Consider the following 19,797-nt stretch of genomic DNA (forward strand, 5'->3'; position numbering starts at 1 on the left):
TCAAGATCCTTTTCTAGTTCCCTAAAGAGAGAGGGGAAGTTCATTGGGTACACATTTTTCGGACTGGCTGGAATCTGGACCCCCAGGTAAGGTATAGATTTCCCGTTCCAATGAATGGGGCATAGGGGCTTAAGGGCCTCTAGTACCATAGATCCCAGAACCACCCCCAGGGCTGCAGATTTCTCAAAATTGATGGCAAACTCTTCCGCCTCACCAAACCTGCAAGCTCTTGGAGGACGGATATTAATGAGGGACGAATATCTGTTATGGACAGCAGCATGTCATCCGCGTAGAGTGAGATTTTATGCTGGGAGATGCCAATTGGCAGCCCTTTAATGTTGGGGTCTATGCGAAACCATTGGGTGAGTGGCTCCATTATCAAGGTAAACAGGAGGGGCATAGGGGGAATCCCTGTCTCGTTTCACAGGTCAGGGGAATGGGTTCAGATAGGTTATGGTTTACTCGTAGGGAGGATTTTGGGGATCAGTAGTTGGCTAAAACCCTACTACGGAAGCTTGGGCCAAAGTGAAAGGCCTCTAGGGTGAGCTGTAGAAAGGACCAATCTACCTTATCAAAGGCTTTGGAAGCCTGTTTCTGCAAGTCTTGAGTCGCTATGTCCACTAAGTTTAGGGCTCTACGGATGTTATCCCCTGTTAACCTGTTTGTTACAAACCCTGTTTGATCAGTGTCAACCAATTTAGGGAGAATGGGCGCTAGGCGGTTTGCTAATATTTTAGAGTAAATATTGGCATCAATGTTTAATAGGGAGATGGGTCTGTATGAGTTATTGTCTCTGGGGTCTTTACCAGGCTTAACCTGAAGAATGGTTGCAGATTCCTGCATGGATGGAGAGACAGAGCCGGTCAGGGCGAAGGAGTTAGAAAGGGCTGTCAGCGGGTCTAGTAGTTGGGGGCGAAACCGCTTATAAAACCTCATTGTGAATTCATCAGGGCCCGGGGCTCTGGGACTTCAGGGATTTGATGGCAGTGTCCACCTCCTCACCTCTGATTGGGGCATCCAGTCCCTCTGTCGTGTTCCTCGAGGTACGGAAGGGAGGCACCCTGCAGATAGTTTACCTGTTCTGCTTTGTCGCTGGGAGTCGCTGCCATAGTCTTAGCGAGTTGCGCCGCTGCCAACTGCTGGTGTTCCTTTTCTTTGCCTTGGCCAATTTCTCCACCAAGAGTTTGTTTGCCTTGTTATTCTTGGAATAATAGCCTTGTTTAGATCTGGCCAGTAGCTGAGCCGTCTCTTCTGCATAATGGGCTTCCAGTTTCTTCCGAGCTATTTGCAGAGAGCGATGGGCCCTCGGTGATTAGCCTTTTTTATGCTTGGTTTCAGCTCTTAGTACCTCCTCTTCGAGCCTCATGCGTGTTTGCAGAGTACTTTTCCAGTATACTCTGTGGGCGATCAGCTCCCCCCTAATTACGGCCTTCATAGCATCCCAGGTATTAGCTAGGGATGTGTCCTCAGCCGGGTTTTCTTGGAAGTAATTCCGGATCACCTTGGCTACTGCGTCCCGCAGCGGCATGCCGTTCAGGATCGGGTCATATAGGCTCCAGCGGGGTTGGGTGGGGGGGTTACAGGTTGTGGGCCCGAAGGGTTAGCTTGACTGAAGCATTATCTGATAGTAATTTGTGGGCAGGTCAACAGAAGGTCTATTCTGGAGGACGTCCGTTGCACGTGTGAAAAAAAGGACAAATCTTTCTCGTTTTGATGTTGCACCCTCCATGAGTCCACCACCCCAAATGTTTGAAAGAGATGAAGAAGACCTGTGGCGATTTTGAAGTCCCTGGGAGCCGGTGGGTGTGATTTGTATGGGGTCCACAGAGCTGAGAGAGTAAAGCTGTTGATATATAAAGCCTTTGATCGCCGTGTATCGTCCTTCTGGGCAACAAAGGGTCTCCAGTGTTTCAAACTGAATTCCTTTAGCTAGGAGAATGCCTGTCCCCCCTTTCTTGATTCTGCTGGAGGCCATGTATTGTAGAGTGAATTGCCTGTTACGAAAGCATTTAAAGTCCGGCGGCAGCAGGTGGATTTCTTGTAAGACCACTGAGCCTTCCATATCCTGGAGTCGTTGCAGGATCGATTTTCATTAAAGGGGGAGTTCAGGCCCATCATATTCAATGAGATAAAGTTCAGTTTTTGGTGAGGTGGGGGATCCCCCTGGGTGCTTGACTTCGGCGGGAGAGGGGGGGAGGTAAGGTTCAACTCAGCCGCCATTCAGATCTTCGGTTTTCCTGGCTCTGTAGTGCAACCAGGGTTTTAACTTGAGCTTCCAACCTGAAGCTATAACAATGAACTGGAAGGAAACCGACATCTTTCCGTCGGCAACTTCCTCAACAGACTGGAACCAAATTGCCTGCAGTTCACTCCAAGGGTTTTTAGATGCCATCCACCTTGGAGTCGGGCATGGACCGTGTGAAGCACGCTGTAGACACATTCTGCTCGCTATTAACTTAGCGACTTTTGGGCAAGGTGACTGGGACCTCAAGTTTGAAGCAATGCCGGCTACTGCATATTAACGGTCTCTTGTGCCCAGGATGTCGAGTTGCGGTGATCGTTCATCTTGCATTCCGACCTTTCTGTACCTTTGACCAGGCCGTCCGCTTCACTTTAGGAGGGGGTTCTGCTATGCCTTCAGGGGACCTGGGGGGTCGATACCTCTCTCCGATGGGGTGGGGCTAGGATAATTTCTGCATCCTCCAGGTGTGAGATTGTTCGAGAAACCCCTTTTTAAGAGAATTGAAGTGAAGTGGGGAACAGCCAGTGATACTGAACTTTGACCTCGGAGGAACAGCGTTAGGGGCCTCGGGGCCTGCCGCTTCTGTATCGTCGCTGTGGTCAAGTCCTGGAAGATTTTCAGCGGGGACCCTTGAAACGAGAGTTTGTCCGGGGATCGCCCTATCGCCATTATTGCCTCTTTGGTCATGTAAAAGTGTATAGGCGCGTTACAAATACCATATCATATCATATCATATCATGTCTGGGAGGGAATTTGTCTCCAATCCTCTTCGGGGGTGCAATCTGTGGGTGTGGTCCAGTATAAGTTGAGATTCTTCAAGCTGAGGGAGAAGAGGTAGAAAGAGGTCCCCCACATATTCCGCATTGGTCTGGAATCGAGGTAGGGATCCCCCTTATCCGCAGGTTGTTTCGTCAGACCCTGTTCTCTGCATCCTCCAGTTTATATTCTAGGATATCATTCCTGTCTGTCAAGGCCTGGATCTTACGTTGCACTTCGCAAAGTGCTGCTGTGTGTTTCTGCGTCAGGTCCTCCATTTCCCACACTCTCTGTTCCACCTCCAACACCCTCTGGTCCGTTCGCTCAAGTTTGGTAGTGAGCTCCTACAAACAGGATCGAAATTCTGATTTAATGTCGATCATAAAGGCTTGTATGTCGTCCTTAATAGCCAGTTGACCGGCGCCCCTAGGCAAGGTTTGAAGCAGGAACTTTGGTGTCTCTGGTTTCTTTTCCTTTCCCTTTTGCCGGGGATCCTCTCAGAGGTGGGAAGTAGGAGCTATGAGAGGCCCCTCCAGGACTTGGGGCATCCGCTCCTCCTTGCCCCTATGGTCTTAGGCTAGATCAACGCAAAGCTTAGTCTCTTAAATGCAGGGTCAGCGTGAAGCTTGCGTTGTTGCAGGCTCTAGAAGTCTTGCTGCGGGCTTCAGAACTGATTCAACTACGCAGGGAGGCTGTCACATTTCTCCAGCAGGGTCAGGGCCCGATCTGTGGTGGGGGAATGGATTTTCTGTCTCCTGTACAGCTTAGTGTGTAGTAATGCCCCAACCTTTTAGTATGGTGTTCCCTCTGGGAGCCCCGAAGGTGAGGGGAGGGTGGTGGTTTGTTCCCTGGGTACCTTAGTTTACTTCATCCAATAAGGCAGGCACTTCCCCCTCAATGCAAAATCCCTGTCCTCCTCAGTTGAGGCCCAGGGGTTCAGGATCGATTTACGCTGACTGAGCCTTTCCTCTGTGAGGCCCTTGCTGCAGGCACCCTCGGCGTGTGCTGTGCTGCGTTGCTTCTGTGCAGCTGCCCCTGTGGCTCCTACCGTGGGGGGCTTTTTCTGGGTGGTGCAGTGTTTTACAGGGCCTATGTGCTGGTTGAAAATCCAGCTAGGGTGTCCCCCTTAACCTAGGGGGGTAGCTGGATGGCGAGGCCCCCAGCCTCCTGGTTGCCCATGTCGCGGTCGCCCCTGCTGCGTCTCACATCCGGGAGCTGGGGTCTGCTTAACAGTGTGTTACGGGAGAGGGAGAAATCATTGAATGCATTCCTACAGTCGGGCGGCTCTCCGAGGGCTCAGCGGGTGCTGTAGGCCCTCAGCTGTACGTTGAGACGGAGGGTGCCAACGTGTACTCGCTGTCCGGATCTTCACCGTTCCATACCTGCGTGCCCCTGCGGAGTACGCCTCCTCTCCTCGATAACATATGCGCCCACCATCTTGGAACGCAGCCGCTGCCGGGGGCTGATTTTCAAGGGCTGTGTTCAGGTACAATGGATCTGCATTGGGCGCTCATCTTAGAGCCAGTGGTGCTCAAGCTAATCCGGTGGCCAAAATAAGTGTCACCGACACGTTATGGTTACAGGAACTGCATATTTTCACATATGTGGCGGGCTTCACACAGAGGTCATCAGAGGAGCAGCCACGTTGATGGCGCTCCAGGCCACGCGCGGTCACTCATTTTATACACCTGGGACCTGTAAACCCTTTAGTTTGCCCGACCATGATTAGACCAATTAGCTGGACATGCCTGACTTTTATAACAGTACTCCTCCACAGCCCTCTTCCTCGTCTCAGTACCAAAGTGGTGTGACTGAGTGGAAGTGTGTGTTACTCCTAGTTTCTTCTTCTTCGTCCCAATTTTAAAGAATGGCTGTGGGACATTTTAGTTGGCAGAAAGGGCCAAAGACTGATAATAGCCTATTATGGCAGGGGGACTGTAGGGTTCCTTTTTACAAGGGAAAGGGGGATAGATACTATGTCTCACCCAAAGACATTCTCTCCCCAAGTTCCCTCCACCCAGGTGATCCTCCCTTGCATCTCCACTCCCAGGGTTGTGCTACAAGAGTGATGGCCTTTCACTGGCCGCCTGAGAGGAGGACCATAAGGGAGTAGAAGTGAGGATTCCCCCAGGTTCTTCACAATATGTGTGATTCTCCTTTTCTTTGCCCACAACAATCAAGTGTCAGCATGTGTGATGATTTTACCCTTCCTGTGCCCAAAACAATCATGTATCAATGTGTGTTATTGTGTTTCTCATTTTGTGTACAAGAATAGTCCTGGGTCAGTGTGTGTGTTTTGGTTTCTCTTTTCCTATACAAATAAAATCATGTCAATCTGTGAGATTCTGGTTCTCCTTTCCTATGCAAAGATATGTGTCCATCTGTGTTATTTGGTCTCCCCTCTCCTGCGTCCACAAACATCATGAATTGACGTGTAGGATGATTTTGCCTCTCCTACCTCCAAAATAATTGGTTCATTGTAATTTGGTTTCTCCTCTCCTGCTGAAAATAAAATCAAGCATCTATGTGATTTCTCCTTTCCTGCACCCCGTAAAATCACCTGTCAGTGTAGGCAATTTCTCTTCTCCTGTGCCCAACAATTGCATGGGTCATTGTATTTGTTTGCGTCCCCCACTCTGACAGTGTTCCTTCCTGAAAATGCCCTGGTGTAAAATTACACTCTGGCTCCTAATTCCCTGATTTACATACTTAGAGCAGTACAATTATTTAAAATGTTGCTTGTTACCTACTCTAATTCTAATCCTAGCGAAACCTGTTCTAAATAAATTCTCTTCCCTTCAATTGCGTTTGCTACACTTACGCAACTTGCCCCCTCGTCAAACACATGCTACAGAGTTAGCCGTACTTGGACGCACCTGCCTCATATAGATACAAGTTTAAATTTGCTTGAACCTCAAAAATCATTTGGGAAATTCGAGCCAGTGGAACTCAAATTCTGGAAGGTTCAAGTTTTGTTTGTTTTGGTCCCTCCATGCTCGCACCTAAGAACATATGCCTCCTTTCAGCACAATCCCTCTTCACTGTTAACTCATATATATCAATACTTGAGTATTTCCTCGAAAGTGGAGAAAGAAATTCAAAACATTAGTCTTCCCGATTTTTCCTGTAACTGCATCAAAATGGTACCAATTCTCTCTGAGGCGTCTGTTTCCGTAATCGAGGGTTTCACAGTACCAAGGCTTCTCAAAACAGGTGCAGAAGTAATGTCCGTCTTTAGAACCATAAAAGTTATTTCAGCTCAATCATCACTTTGCAATGCTTAATGTTTAAAGGGTAAAAATACAGTACTGTCCATATATTGTTGAACAATGTAAGGGGATTACAGGTCATCAAGTAGTACACCTAATGCCTAAAGGTGCCTGAAGCGCCGCACATGAGGGGAAGCAACCCTCCAAGACGCCATGAATACAGTGTCCTGCAGGGGCAACAGGGAGAGCCTAGGAAAGAGTGAATGATGCTCGCTTTGGTGCCCAGGCGAGCGCTCCAGCAGAGACATGTTGAATTCTAGAACACCAGGAACGGGAGAGAACGGCTAGACCCCTTCCAGAGACTATACTTACCGGGGAGAATGACCGCCATGGAAACCCCACCATAGACTGGGACACTGAGCTGGCAGACTTGCCATGTTCAAACAACAGGGTCTCTGAGCAGCGAAAGCGGTGGGGCTTAGTCCCCTATTTAATGCCTTTTATCCGAATTTAACACCTCAAAGTGCGCTTAGCCCCTTTGTAAAAACATTCCCATGCACATACACTCCCAGGAGGTGAAGATACAACAGGATTGGCTAGGGAAAGCTGGCCAATCAAGGCTTAGGGACGGAAATTTAAACAGGGGGCATGAAACAGAAAGTGTGGGGTTTACAGGTGAGGTCAGCAGTGGAAGTGTACAAAGAGACCAGCAGGAGGAAGGATAGAGTGGCGGAGTGTGTAGGGGTTTATTGGAAAAAGATGAGGCATTTTCTTAGTGAGTGCAAGGCTACTGCTGTGTGAGTATGTTTGTTTGTGGGGCAGGCGAATAGATGTTAGTGTAAGGAGTGAATGTGAACTGAATGGTACTGGGTGGAAGTACTGTGTTTGTGTAGCGGAAGGGAGAAGGAGTGTAGTAGTGCGGGTGGAGGAGTGGTAGTAGTGTAGGATAAGGGGTAGTGTCGGAGAAGGAGTAGTAGTTGTGTGGGAGTTGTAGTAGTTGAGGTGGAGAAAAATGAGAAGACATAATATCAAAGGGGAAGGCAGGAGGAATGCAGAGTGCAACATTGGAAAGACAGAAAGTTGGTGGGGAGGAGTCGGAGCAAGAAGAGGCAGGTAGAGTGAAAGGGCAAGGCAACTGTGGACATGAGAGGAACCAGGTGAATCTTGCTTAGTGACTGTAAGGCACAATCCCTAACTTTCCTATTAGAACACTAACATCTGGTTAGATTAGGGAAAGTTAGGAAGTCCTTCAGGGAGGTAAGATGGCCTGAACCTATGGGGACCATCAATAGTGAAAGAAGGAGGTCATAGACAGTAGGCGTTACTTGTCGGTAGCGCTAACCACTGGTAATGAACAGCTGGGCTAGGGTGGACACCCCAAGGGAACAAGAGAGATGGGGATGGCACTAGTGCCATTTCCCAAACACCTTTTTCAGTCGGTCTCTCTGATCGAACAAATGACCTGTCTCTCATCATTTCTACCCAGAACAGTCCATTCCTTTCATGATATTTGTAATAAAAACCCTTGGATTTTCTGCAATACTCTGTATGTTTTGTGCTATCTGTGACACACATTTCAAATAATTCTGTCAGTTGAGAGGGGTCAGAAATGAGAGACGGCCACAAGCTATTCATGTTCTCAAGTAAAGACATTTATTGAAACAAAAAAGGGTTGGGAAACTGCCATACTGGCCCTATTCGAAGAGGAGTTTCCCTACCTAAAAATCAAAACAAAGGATCAGTCTATCAGGAAGTCAGTAACTGGCTAGCTGTCCTTGTGTCCGAAACATTTTGTCCTGGCCATCACACTAAAACAAAACAACAAAGCGTGCAAGGAAATGTCTTTTTTTCTTGATGTTAGCAAAAGTGTTCCAAAACCAAAATGTAATAATGACTCAAAAATGTTCTCCGAGATAGAGACCGTTGGATCCAGAGGGTGGTTCCCTTCCCCAGGTTTCTTAATTAGGATGGCAAAAGTTGCACTTTAATTAACGTTTCCTTTGTTTCTTCACTGGACTCACAAAATCACAGGTTTTGCAAAAGTCTTTCTGTAAGATTGCCCTTAACTCTGCACATTGCAGGTGTACTCCCCTGCCAGGAATCTCCACTCAACCTCATCCACTTGGTATACTCACCTGCCAGGCTTACTTTTATAATTCCTTCAATCAATCTCAATTACCTGGTATATTCGCCGGACAGGATTTCTTTTATAGTTCCTTTCAGATTCCTTGGTATACTCTCCTGCCCGGAATCTTTACATAACTTCAACTGCCTTGTGTGCTTGCCTGCCAGGACTTCTCTTAATTGATTCACAGTTCTTTGGTCATACAAAAATGGCCTATACCGTGAGGTACTTGGTATATTTGTCTATGGTAGCACTTGCTCAAACCTCTCCCCCACACTGGCATCTCATACACCTGTATTAGATTGTGGTTTCCCTTTGTACTGTGTCTTGTGTTGCATTAATACTTTGTCTTGACTGCATTCAAATATTCTTCTGACACTCTTTTCGTTGTTAACAAGCTCATATTTATCAAGTGCGGGCTGGTGCGCTTGTTGGAATGTCCTGGGGTCCCCAGGTGATTTGGGCAGACTCACTGGTCCCTTCCCACATCTCTGACTCTGCCTGCGCCTTTGTGGAACAGCTGCTTCATTCGTTTTTCACCCTAAAGTTAGCCAAGGTCTCTCCAGCATTGTGTGGCTCTGTGGTCACACGCTGGCTTCCTCGCTTGGTCTGAACTGATGAACGCTGCTTCCACGAGTGGCCCACACCCATGAGCTTCTGCACAGCTGAATGTCTATCCACTGCTTTTCCTGCTTGTCTGCATCATCCCTCCTTCGGTTCTAGTAACCTTCTCTGTGTGTCTCGCATTCGCGAGCCTCTGCCTGGAGTTTTCCGTCTTCTTCTGCACTGCTCAACTTCTCAGCGTGGTCGCCATCTTTAAATGTCCAGCGCACTGTAGGCTTTGAAAAATGACTAGCCTACACGTTGTTGTTTGGGTACCTGTCACTTTGCACAAACTCTCTCATCCTCCTCGTATCAGTACCTGGGTGATTATGGGAGTTGGAGTGTATGGCTGTCATTGGGTTCTATTTCGCAAATGGTTTATCTCAGGATGTTTACAAAAAAGCATATTAGAAACAGAAGGTGATATGTGTGAGTTCTCCAGCATGGGGTCTGGCATGGATTCACATGCTCATGAATATTCCCCGTCGTCAGGCTGGGAATCCTCGGTAAAGAAAAAACCAGTATCAGTTTCGTTTCTGATCTGTCTTTCGTAGTAATAACCAATCACTGGTCTCTGCGTCATACTGACCACAGCCAATGACTGCCCTCTACCTAAGCACCGCCTCTGGCAGCCATATTCAGATTTTTACCGCACGTTCATGTGTTGGGATCCTCGTGCTATTGCTCTCGAGCGTTAGTGCTATTTTTCGCGCTTTTTTCACAAAAACTTCGATTCTTTCGGTCAAAAGAGCCTCAAGCTCCACCGATCCTACATCCGATCAACGGGGACCCATGTCGGATTCGTCTGCGCCCCTCAAGGGTGAAGATTTCGTCGAGCTACACTTCGGAGGACTCCAGAAGCTTCTCAGGCCCGGTCTCGGAGATGGCCCAGGAGAAGGGAAGCTCGACGCCCGGAAAGCTGTTCAGGGTCTGCCCTGGATGCCAGCTGCAGAACGTCTTTAAGGAGGACGAACACTCTTTCTGCCTTTACTGCCTTCATGAGGACAAGACGCACGTGGAGAAGGACTGTGCGTTTTGCGGCATCATGTCGGAACGGACCATGAAGGACCGCCATCAACGTCTCGCTAACTGGCTGGAGGGTAAGAGCCCGTCTGGCGAGAAGAAGAAGAAATCCGAGCGGTCTTCTAAGACCTTTGAGGGCGCCCCGGCGACGGGGGCCCAACATAAGGCCAAGCACCGCGAGTCCGCTGGCACCGGGAGCGCCGAACGGTCGGGCTCTACGGGCGCCAGGCAGGGCGCACCCTCCCCGGCACCATCAACCACGAGCCAACGCTCTGGGTCGGGTAAGAGGAAGGCCGAGCACCCGGCGAAGCTCCTGGAGAGGCCCCGGTCGAGCTCTAAGGCAGAGGAGGAGCGTGGCAGTGCCCCCTCCCTCAAGGATAAGGCGGTGAGCGCACCTAAGGTGGTGAAGGCCTTGATCCATCCGACCAAGCCCTCTATCGAAACGGTCGCGGCGGCCCTGGCTCAGCCTGTGGAGGCTGCACCAGTGGTGGCGACCTCAGGGCCCAGAATCTCCCTGCCTCCTCGGAGGGAGTCTTCTTTTGTGCCCATCGATAGGACCCCCGTGAAACCCTCCGTGGGGAAGAAGAAGGGGGGGCAGGGCGTCGTCGTAGATTCGGCCTCAACCTCAGAAGAGGAGCTGATCGAGGTCTTAAGCCACGGCCTAGGCGTGGAAGAAGGCCAGCCCGTCGGAATGGACCCCGACGCAGGTGACGACGACGACATCGTCGAGGATACCGACGGGGCCCCTGCTCGCCCGTCGGATTCCCCTCTGCCAGCGCCGCAAGACAACTCGGCGGCCATTTTGTTGGCCATACAGTCCTTATGCTCCGAGATAAGGACGAGGCTACCGTTACCGACGGAGGAACCTCTCCCGTCGGGGGATCCAGAACCGGAACCTTCTGGTGTTCCCCCTACCAAGAAAAGAAGGATCCATCCACCACCTCCTTTTCAACCGTCGCGCCCCGTCCAGCCCTCCTCCCCGTCCGCCCGAGGGGATGATACGGGGACTGACACGGCAGCGACGGGTACGGACGACGAGGCATACGACGAGGATATTCCGTCGTCGCCTCCCACCAGGGCTTCTCCGCCCGACGAGATCGGATCTTTCCACTCCATGATCTCCAGGGCTTCCGAGCTTTTCCAACTCTGCCCTGAGGAGAAGAAAAAGGAAGGCTTCCTTTATCAGCGGCGCGAGGCCAAGAGGAAGACGGTCCTCGCAGTGCCTCTGTTGGACGACATTTGGGATGAGGGCCTTTCCCTCCTCAAGAACCCTTCCACGACGCCAGCTAGAAGAGACCGGTACGAGAAAAAGTACCGGGTCCCGGACACGGCCCCCCTATGCCTCCGGGCGCAGCCTACCCCGGATTCCGTCGTCTCCGCGGCAGCCAGGAAGAAAGCGGGGGGGGGTGCGGCCTCCACATCGACTTCCCCGCCGGACGGCGAGGGAAAGAAATTGGATGCTATGGGACGTAGAGTCATCTCGTCGGCAGCGACGACGAGTAAAGCGGCCAACGCCTTGGCTATCGTGGCTCGCTACGACAGGGAGCTCTGGTACAAGATAGCTCCCCTGCTGGATTTTCTGCCGGACGACAAGAGGGCGGAGGCCCTGGAGATCCTGCAGGAAGGTGAGGTGGCCTCGGACCACGCCATCACCGTGGCGACGGACATCGCCGACACTGGGTTCCGCCAGCTGGGCAACGGCGTTTGCCTTCGACGTCGTGGATGGCTCAAAGCTACGGACTTCCGGCAGGACGTCCAGACCAGAGTCCTGGACATGCCCTTCGACGGGAACAACCTGTTTGGGAAGACAGTGGACGATTCCCTTCAGGCCATCAAGGCGGATACTGAGACGGCCCGGGCCCTTGGAGTTCTGCAGCAACGACGGACGCCCTTTCGGAGCGGCGGAGGCAAGGGCGCCTCCAAAGGTTCCGGCGGCGGTTTCGCTTCCTACCGTCAAGCGGCCCGCTCGTCGTCGCAAGAGGCCTACAGAGGACGAGGCAAGTCTAGCGGACCCCGCCGTCGTCGCCAAGGAGGTCAAGGCGGCAAGGCCGCGTCCAAGCAGGATTGAACCGGCCGTGGGGTCGGGCCCCCACCGAAGCACCCCGGTGGGAGGCCGGCTGGCGGGCTTCGTCAGCGTGTGGGAGTCCATCTCCACCGACCGTTGGGTGCTGGACGCCCTGGCCCGGGGCCACGCGCTCGAGTTTCAAAGAAGGTGCCCGCGCGTCCCCCCCGTGGCCAGGAAAGAACTTCACGTCCCTCAACTTCTCCTGGAGGTAAAGGCGATGCTCAGAAAGGGCGCCATCGAACTCGTCCCAAAGAGGCTTCGGGGCTCCGGAGTCTACTCGAGATACTTCCTCGTGAAGAAGAAGACGGGAGGATGGCGCCCCATCCTAGACCTGCGACGTCTGAACAAGTTCATCAAGGCGCAGAAGTTCCGGATGGTCACCCTCCAGCACGTCCTGGGTCAGCTGGAGGAAGGAGACTTCCTATCGTCGTTGGATTTGGAGGATGCCTACTTCCACATTCCCATCCTAAAGGGGCACCGAAAATTCCTCAGGTTCGTGGTCCAGGGGCGTCATTACCAGTTCAAAGCCCTTCCCTTCGGACTACGGTCGGCACCCAGGGTATTCACCAAGTGCCTCGCACCGGTGGCGGCGCAGCTGCGCCGCGAGGGGATTCACGTCTACCCCTACCTGGACGACTGGCTCATCCGCGCCAAGACGAGGGAGCTCGCCGTGGTCCACACGGCAAGGACCGTCCAACTCCTCACGGACCTGGGATTCTCCGTGAACTACGCCAAATCCCACCTGGTGCCCGCGCAAGTCGCACTGTTTCTGGGAGCGAGGCTCGACACAGTGTCCCTTCTGGCCTCCCCGTCGGAGGAGAGGACCAGGACCATCTTGGGCAAGGTGCAACGGATGTTGGTGGCCGACGCGGCCAAAGTGAGGTCCATCAAGTCCCTCCTCGGGATGATGTCTTCCTGCATCTACCTCATTCCCATGTGCAGGCTCCGGATGCGCCCGTTGCAAGAATTCCTGGATGCGCGCTGGATCCAGACGACGGGCAGCTTCGAGGAAAGGATCAAGCTCGACGAGAGTTTCCGACGAGCGATACGGTGGTGGGGCACCCGCGCGCATCTGACGGCGGGCATGGACTTCCAGACCCCAGCCCACCAGGAGACTGTGACCACGGATGCCTCCCTGGAAGGGTGGGGAGCGCACACCGAAAATCTGCACGCAAGGGGACTCTGGCTCCCGACGGAGAAGTCCCTGCATATCAACGTCCTGGAGCTCCGTGCAGTGTTTTGGGCCCTCAGGTCCTTCCTTCCGTCCCTCAAGGGCAAGGTGGTGAGGATCTTCACCGACAACACCACCACCATGTTTTACATCAGGAAACAGGGCGGAACCAGGTCCCCAGCGCTGTCCAAGGAGGCGCAGGACCTGTGGCATTGGGCCGTCGCCCAAGGGATTTTTCTGGTGCCGTTTCATCTGGCAGGGATAAAAACACCATCGCCGACTCACTCAGCAGGGAGCTGCGCTCGTGCCACGAGTGGGAACTACGGCAGGATCTGGTGGATCGCCTCTTCCGACAGTGGGGCACACCCCAGATCGACCTGTTCGCGACGGCGACGAACACCAAGTGCCGGAGGTTCGCCAGCAGGTTTCCCCAGACGAGGAGCATGGGCGATGCTTTCTCGTTCCCCTGGGAGGGCCTGTTCCTCTACGCGTTCCCTCCCTTGCCTCTGCTAATCCGGCTCGTCAACCAGCTCAAGAGGTCACGGTGCAGGATGATCCTCGTCGCACCTGCGTGGCCGAGGCAGATATGGTTCCCGGACTTGCTGGACTTGTCAGCGTCCCCGCCGATCAAGCTGCCGGCGGACGCGGATCTACTCTCCAGGGAAGGAGGCGCCATCCTCCACCACGACCCGAAGTCGCTGAACTTGCAGGCCTGGCTCCTGCAGCGCTAGAGTTTGGAGGATACGACATACCGGCCGATTGCAGAGAGGTTCTTGCAAAGGCCAGGGCGTCCTCGACTCTTAAATGCTACGGACACAAATGGAAGAGGTTCTCTGTCTGGTGCCACGCACAGAAGATTAACCCTCTACGGATTACGGCTCCCCAAGTACTGCCGTACCTGCTGACGCTGGCCAAAGCTGGTCTGGCACACGCGTCCATCAAGATTCATCTTGCTGCGATCTCCCGATACACCAGAACCACGGGGCGGACGTCCTTGTGGTCTCATCGTCTGGTGAAAGAGTTCATGAAGGGACTGTTCAGATCGTTCCCGCCGGTGAAGGCTCCGGCCCCGGCGTGGGAGCTCAACGTGGTGCTGACCAAGCTCATGGGACCTCCGTTCGAGCCTCTGCACTCGGCCCCGTTGAAGTTTCTATCGTGGAAAACAGCTTTTCTTGTGGCCATCACCTCCGCACGACGAGTGGGAGAGATCCAGGCCCTTTCCTGCAAGGCCCCGTACTTGACTTTCCACGACACAAGGGTAGTGCTCAGGACGCACCCCTCCTTCATGCCCAAGGTACCGTCGGACTTCCATCTCAACGAACCCTTGGTGTTACCTGTGTTCTTCCCGTCGCCTTCGTCGCCGGCTGAGAGGACTTTGCACTCGCTGGATGTAGCTAGAGCGCTGAAGTTCTACGTGGACCGCATGAAGGGTTTTCGGAAGACGTCACAACTCTTTGTGAACTTTGGACCTGTCAATCAGGGGAAGGCTCTCTCGAAGGCTTCCATCTCCAGATGGCTCTCCGGCTGTATCATGTGCTGTCACCGGTTGGCAAACCGACCGCTGCCTGGCCGTCCGAGAGCCCATTCCACCAGAGCGATCGCAGCTACCACGGCGTTCCTATCTGGTGTGCCCCTGCTGGACATATGCAGGGCTGCTACGTGGAGGTCGACGCACACCTTCACGAAATTCTACTGCGTCGACCGGGATTCCAGGGAGGAGTCCAGGGTCGGCCAAGCAGTGCTGCGCAACCTGTTCGCCTGAGGTGAGCCTGGTGAGGAGGTAAGATGCTTAATGTTGAGTTGATGTGATGCTTAATGTTGAGCCTTTGCCACCTCCCGTGGTTGTGCATGTGTGTACTGCTATGTATTCTTTATTCATGAGAATGTGAATCCATGCCAGACCCCATGCTGGAGAAGGAACAAGTTACTTACCTGTAACTGTTGTTCTCCAGCATGGGTCTGGCATGGATTCACATGCGAACCCTCCCGCCTACCCCTCTGCGGCTCTTCACTTGGTCATACTGCCACTTCACGTGCTTCCAAATCTGAAGATGGCTGCCAGAGGCGGTGCTTAGGTAGAGGGCAGTCATTGGCTGTGGTCAGTATGACGCAGAGACCAGTGATTGGTTATTACTACGAAAGACAGATCAGAAACGAAACTGATACTGGTTTTTTCTTTACCGAGGATTCCCAGCCTGACGACGGGGAATATTCATGAGCATGTGAATCCATGCCAGACCCATGCTGGAGAACAACAGTTACAGGTAAGTAACTTGTTCCTTATGGGTATTTGGGCCAATGTTGTGCGCCTGACTTAAATACTGTAAAGATTTCTTGAATTCCTCTAAAAGGGGGAACGGTTTAATGACAATGGGCCTCATTCCGAGTATGGCGGTAAGGGATAGCGGCCACCGCTAACGAGAGCGGTGGCGGTAATCCCTTACCGCCATACTCCGAGTTCCCTTAGCGCCATGGTGGTTTTAACACCTGCTTTTAGCAGGCGTTAAAAACCATGGCGCTAAGGGACCTTGATGTTAATTACGCCACCGTAATTTACGGTGGCGTAATTGACGCCTTCCCCACTCCCATTATGCCCTATGGGGCAAGAATGGGAATGGGGAAGGGTAAATGGGGATTGGGGAATTACCGCCCCCCCAACCTTGGAATGGGGCGGTAATTCCGCCAACCACCAAGGCGCTGCCGGTCCGGGTACGGCGTCAACCAAGGTGTTAATAGCGCCATTGGTTAGCGCCGTACTCGGAATGAGGCCCAATGTGCCAGAAACGTGTTGCATGTCAGAGGGTCTTCCTTAGGGTAGAGGGTGGGATACTGTGCGCCAATGGAGTCGTAACATCTCCCCAGTAGTCGTCTCCTCCCATGTGAACTTCCCCCATTGTCAGGGTCAGGTAGCGGCTGCTGTCCGCTGGCCACATGGGAGGAGGCCACCTCTGGGAAAACAGTGATGAGTCCATCAGATTCTCCAGCATGGGGTCTGGCATGGATTCACATGCTCATGAATATTCCCTGTCGTCAGGCTGGGAATCCTCGGTAAAGAAAAAATCAGTTTCGTTTCTGAACTGTCTTTCTCCTAATAACCAATCACTGGTCTCTGGGTCATACTGACCCCAGCCAATGACTGCCCTCTACCTAAGCCCCTCCTCTGACAGCCATCTTCAGATTTTTACCACACGTTCAAGTGTTGGGAGTCCTCGTGCTGTAGCTCTCGAGCTTTTACTGCGTTTTGCGAATTTTCAAAGAGATTTCATCTAATTTTTCGGTCAATCGAGCCTCAAGCTCCACCGTTTCTACTTCCGATCAACGGGGACCCTTTTTGGATTCTTCTACGCCCCTCAAGGGTGGAATTTTCATCGAGTTTCACTTCTCTGAGGCTTCCGGAAGATCTTTGAGGCCTACCCCGCATGGACATGGCCCAGGAAAAAGCAAACACGACGCCCGGACCCAAGCTCTTCAGGTGCTGCCCTGGATGTGGACTGCAGAATGTCTTCAAGGAAGATGAACATTCTCCATGTCTCTACTGCCTTCATGAAGACAAAACGCACGTGGAGAAAGACTGTGCGTTTTGCAAGAACATGTCCGAGCGGACGATGAGGGATCGTCGTGCCCGCCTCACCAACTGGCTGGAGGGGAAGAGCCTAGCAGCGGGTAAGAAAAAAGAAGAAGTCTGAGTGGTCTTCTAAGTCCTTTGAGGGTGCCCCGGCGACGGGGGCCCAAAAAAAGGCTAAGCACCGCGAGTCCGCGGGCACCGGGAGCACGGAACGGTCGGGCTCCTCGGCTGCCAAGCAGGGCGCAATTTCACTGATGCCATCAACCACGAGCCAACGCTCTGGCTCGGGGAAGACGAAAGCGGAGAACCCGGGTAAGCTTCGGGAGAAGTCCCGGTCGATCCCGACGACACCCGAAGGGGAGTGAGGCGGTGACCCTCCCCTCAAGGTGAAGGCCTCAAGCGCCTCCAAGGTTGTGAAGGCTTGAGTTCACCCGGCTAAGGCCTCTATCGAGGGAGTCGTGGCGGCCCTGGTGAAGCCTGTGGAGGCCACCCCAGTGGAGACGACCTCAGGGCCTAGAGTTTCCCTGCCACCGCGGAGGAAATCTTCTTTCTAGCCCATCGATAAGACCCCCATGAAAACCCCAGTGGGAAAAGAGGGGGGGCGGTGGCCATCACGGACACGGATACAGCGTCTGAAGAAGAACTGGCTGGAGTCTTAAAGGTCCTGAGCAGGAAGTTCGAGGAGGCCTGGCCCCACGGAAAGGATCCCAAAGAGGCGGACGAGGAAAGCGAGGGAGTGGCGACGAGGAACACGTGGATGCGGAGGATTCCACTCCCCAACCGACTCGCCCGTCGCAGCCGGTCCCTGGGCCACAAGACAACTCAGGGGCGATCTTGATGGCGATCCAGGCCTTGTGTATGGAGATAAGGACAAGGTTGCCCTAACCACCAACGGACGACCCAGCGGAGCCTTGACCGTCGGAAAGCCCTCCAAGCAAGCGGAGGAGAATTCATCCACCCCCTCCTTTCCAGCCTTTTCGGCCCGCAAAGCCTTCTTCCCCGATACAGGAACAGACACAGCCACGACGGGGACGGATGACGACGGTGGTGACGACGGGATGGACCTTCCATCACCACCTGCTCGGGCTTCCCTGCCCGACGAAATTGGCTCCTTCCACGCCATGATCGCCAGGGCATCCGAGCTCTTCCAGCTCTGCCCCGTGGAAGAGAAGGAAGGAAGGTTTCCTCTATCAACGATGGGAGGCAAAAAGGAAGACGGTCCTCTCGGTTCCGTTACTCGACGACATGTGGGACGAGGGGCTGTTGCTCCTGAAGAACCCATCCACGGCCCCTGCCAAGAGAGACCGGTACGAGAAGAAGTACCGGGTTCTCCAGCATGGGGTCTGGCATGGATTCACATGCTCATGAATATTCCCCGTCGTCAGGCTGGGAATCCTTGGTAAAGAAAAAACCAGTATCAGTTTCGTTTCTGATCTGTCTTTCGTAGTAATAACCAATCACTGGTCTCTGCGTCATACTGACCACAGCCAATGACTGCCCTCTACGTAAGCACCGCCTCTGGCAGCCATCTTCAGATTTTTACCGCACGTTCATGTGTTGGGATCCTCGTGCTATTGCTCTCGAGCGTTAGTGCTATTTTTTCACCTTTTTTCTCAAAAACTTAGTTTTTTCGGTCAAAAGAGCCTCAAGCTCCACCGACTCTCCATCCGATCAACGGGGACCCGTTTCGGATTCGTCTGCGCCCCTCAAGGGTGAAGATTTCGTCGAGCTACGCTTTTGGAGGACTCCAGAAGTTTCTCAGGCCCAGCCATGGCCCAGGAGAAGGGAAGCTCGACGCCCGGAAAGCTGTTCAGGGTCTGCCCTGGATGCCAGCTGCAGAACGTCTTCAAGGAGGACGAACAGTCTTTTTGTCTTTACTGCCTACATGAGGACAAGACGCACGTGGAGAAGAACTGTGCGTTTTGCGGCAACATGTCGGAGCGGACCATGAAGGACCGCCATCAACGTCTCGCCAACTGGCTAGAAGGGAAGAGCCCGTCCGGCGAGAAGAAGAGGAAGAAATCCGAGCGGTCTTCTAAGACCTTTGAGGACGCCCCGGCGACGGGGGTCCAACATAAGGCCAAGCACTGCGAGTCCGCTGGCACCGGGAGCGCCGAACGGTCGGGCTCTACGGGCGCCAGGCAGGGCGCACCCTGCCCGGCACCATCAACCACGAGCCAACGCTCTGGGTCGGGTAAGAGGAAGGCCGAGCACCCGGCGAAGCTCCTGGAGAGGCCCCGGTCGAGCTCGAAGGCGGAGGGGGAGCGAGGCAGTGTCCCCCCCTCAAGGATAAGGCGGTGAGCGCACCTAAGGTGGTGAAGGCCTTAATCCATCCGGCCAAGCCCTCTATCGAAACTGTCGCAGCGGCCCTGGCTCAGCCTGTGGAGGCTACACCAGTGGTGGCGACCTCGGGGCTCAGAGTCTCCCTGCCACCTCGGAGGGAGTCCTCTTTTGTGCCCATCGATAGGACCCCCGTGAAATCCCCCGTGGGGAAGAAAAAGGGGGGGCAGGGCGTTGTCGTAGATTCGGCCTCAACCTCGGAGGAGGAGCTGGTCGAGGTCTTAAGCCACGGCCTCGGCGTGGAAGAAGACCGGCCCGTCGGGATGGATCCCGACGCAGGTGACGACGACATCGTCGAGGGTACCGACGGGGCCCCTGATCGCCCGTCGGATTCCCCTCTGCCAGCGCCGCGAGACAACTCGGCGGCCATTTTGTTGGCTATACAGTCCTTATGCTCTGAGATAAGGACGAGACTACCGTTGCCGACGGAACCTCTCCCGTCGGGGGACCCAGAACCGGGACCTTCTGGTGTTCCCCCTACCAAGAAAAGAAGGATCCACCCTCCACCTCCTTTTCAGCCGTCGCGCCCCTTCCAGCCCTCCTCCACGTCCACCCGAGGGGATGATACGGGGACTGACACGGCAGCGACGGGTACGGACGACGAGGTATACGACAAGGATGTACCGTCGTCGCCTCCCACCAGGGCTTCTCCGCCCGACGAGACTGGATCGTTCCACTCAATGATCGCCAGGGCATCC

At 53.6% G+C, this 19,797-nt stretch overlaps 1 protein-coding gene across 4 annotated transcripts in view; it reads left to right on the forward strand.

The window, feature by feature from the left end:
- The window catches only part of METAP1D (methionyl aminopeptidase type 1D, mitochondrial), a 1,748,106-nt gene that overhangs the window by 896,980 nt on the left and 831,329 nt on the right, over window positions 1-19,797 (forward strand). The gene's annotated exons all lie outside the window — the stretch shown is intronic.

Source organism: Ambystoma mexicanum, chromosome 9 (genome assembly GCF_040938575.1).
Source record: "Ambystoma mexicanum isolate Mex_15411 chromosome 9, UKY_AmexF1_1, whole genome shotgun sequence".
In the NCBI taxonomy this organism is placed as follows: Eukaryota; Metazoa; Chordata; class Amphibia; order Caudata; family Ambystomatidae; genus Ambystoma; species Ambystoma mexicanum.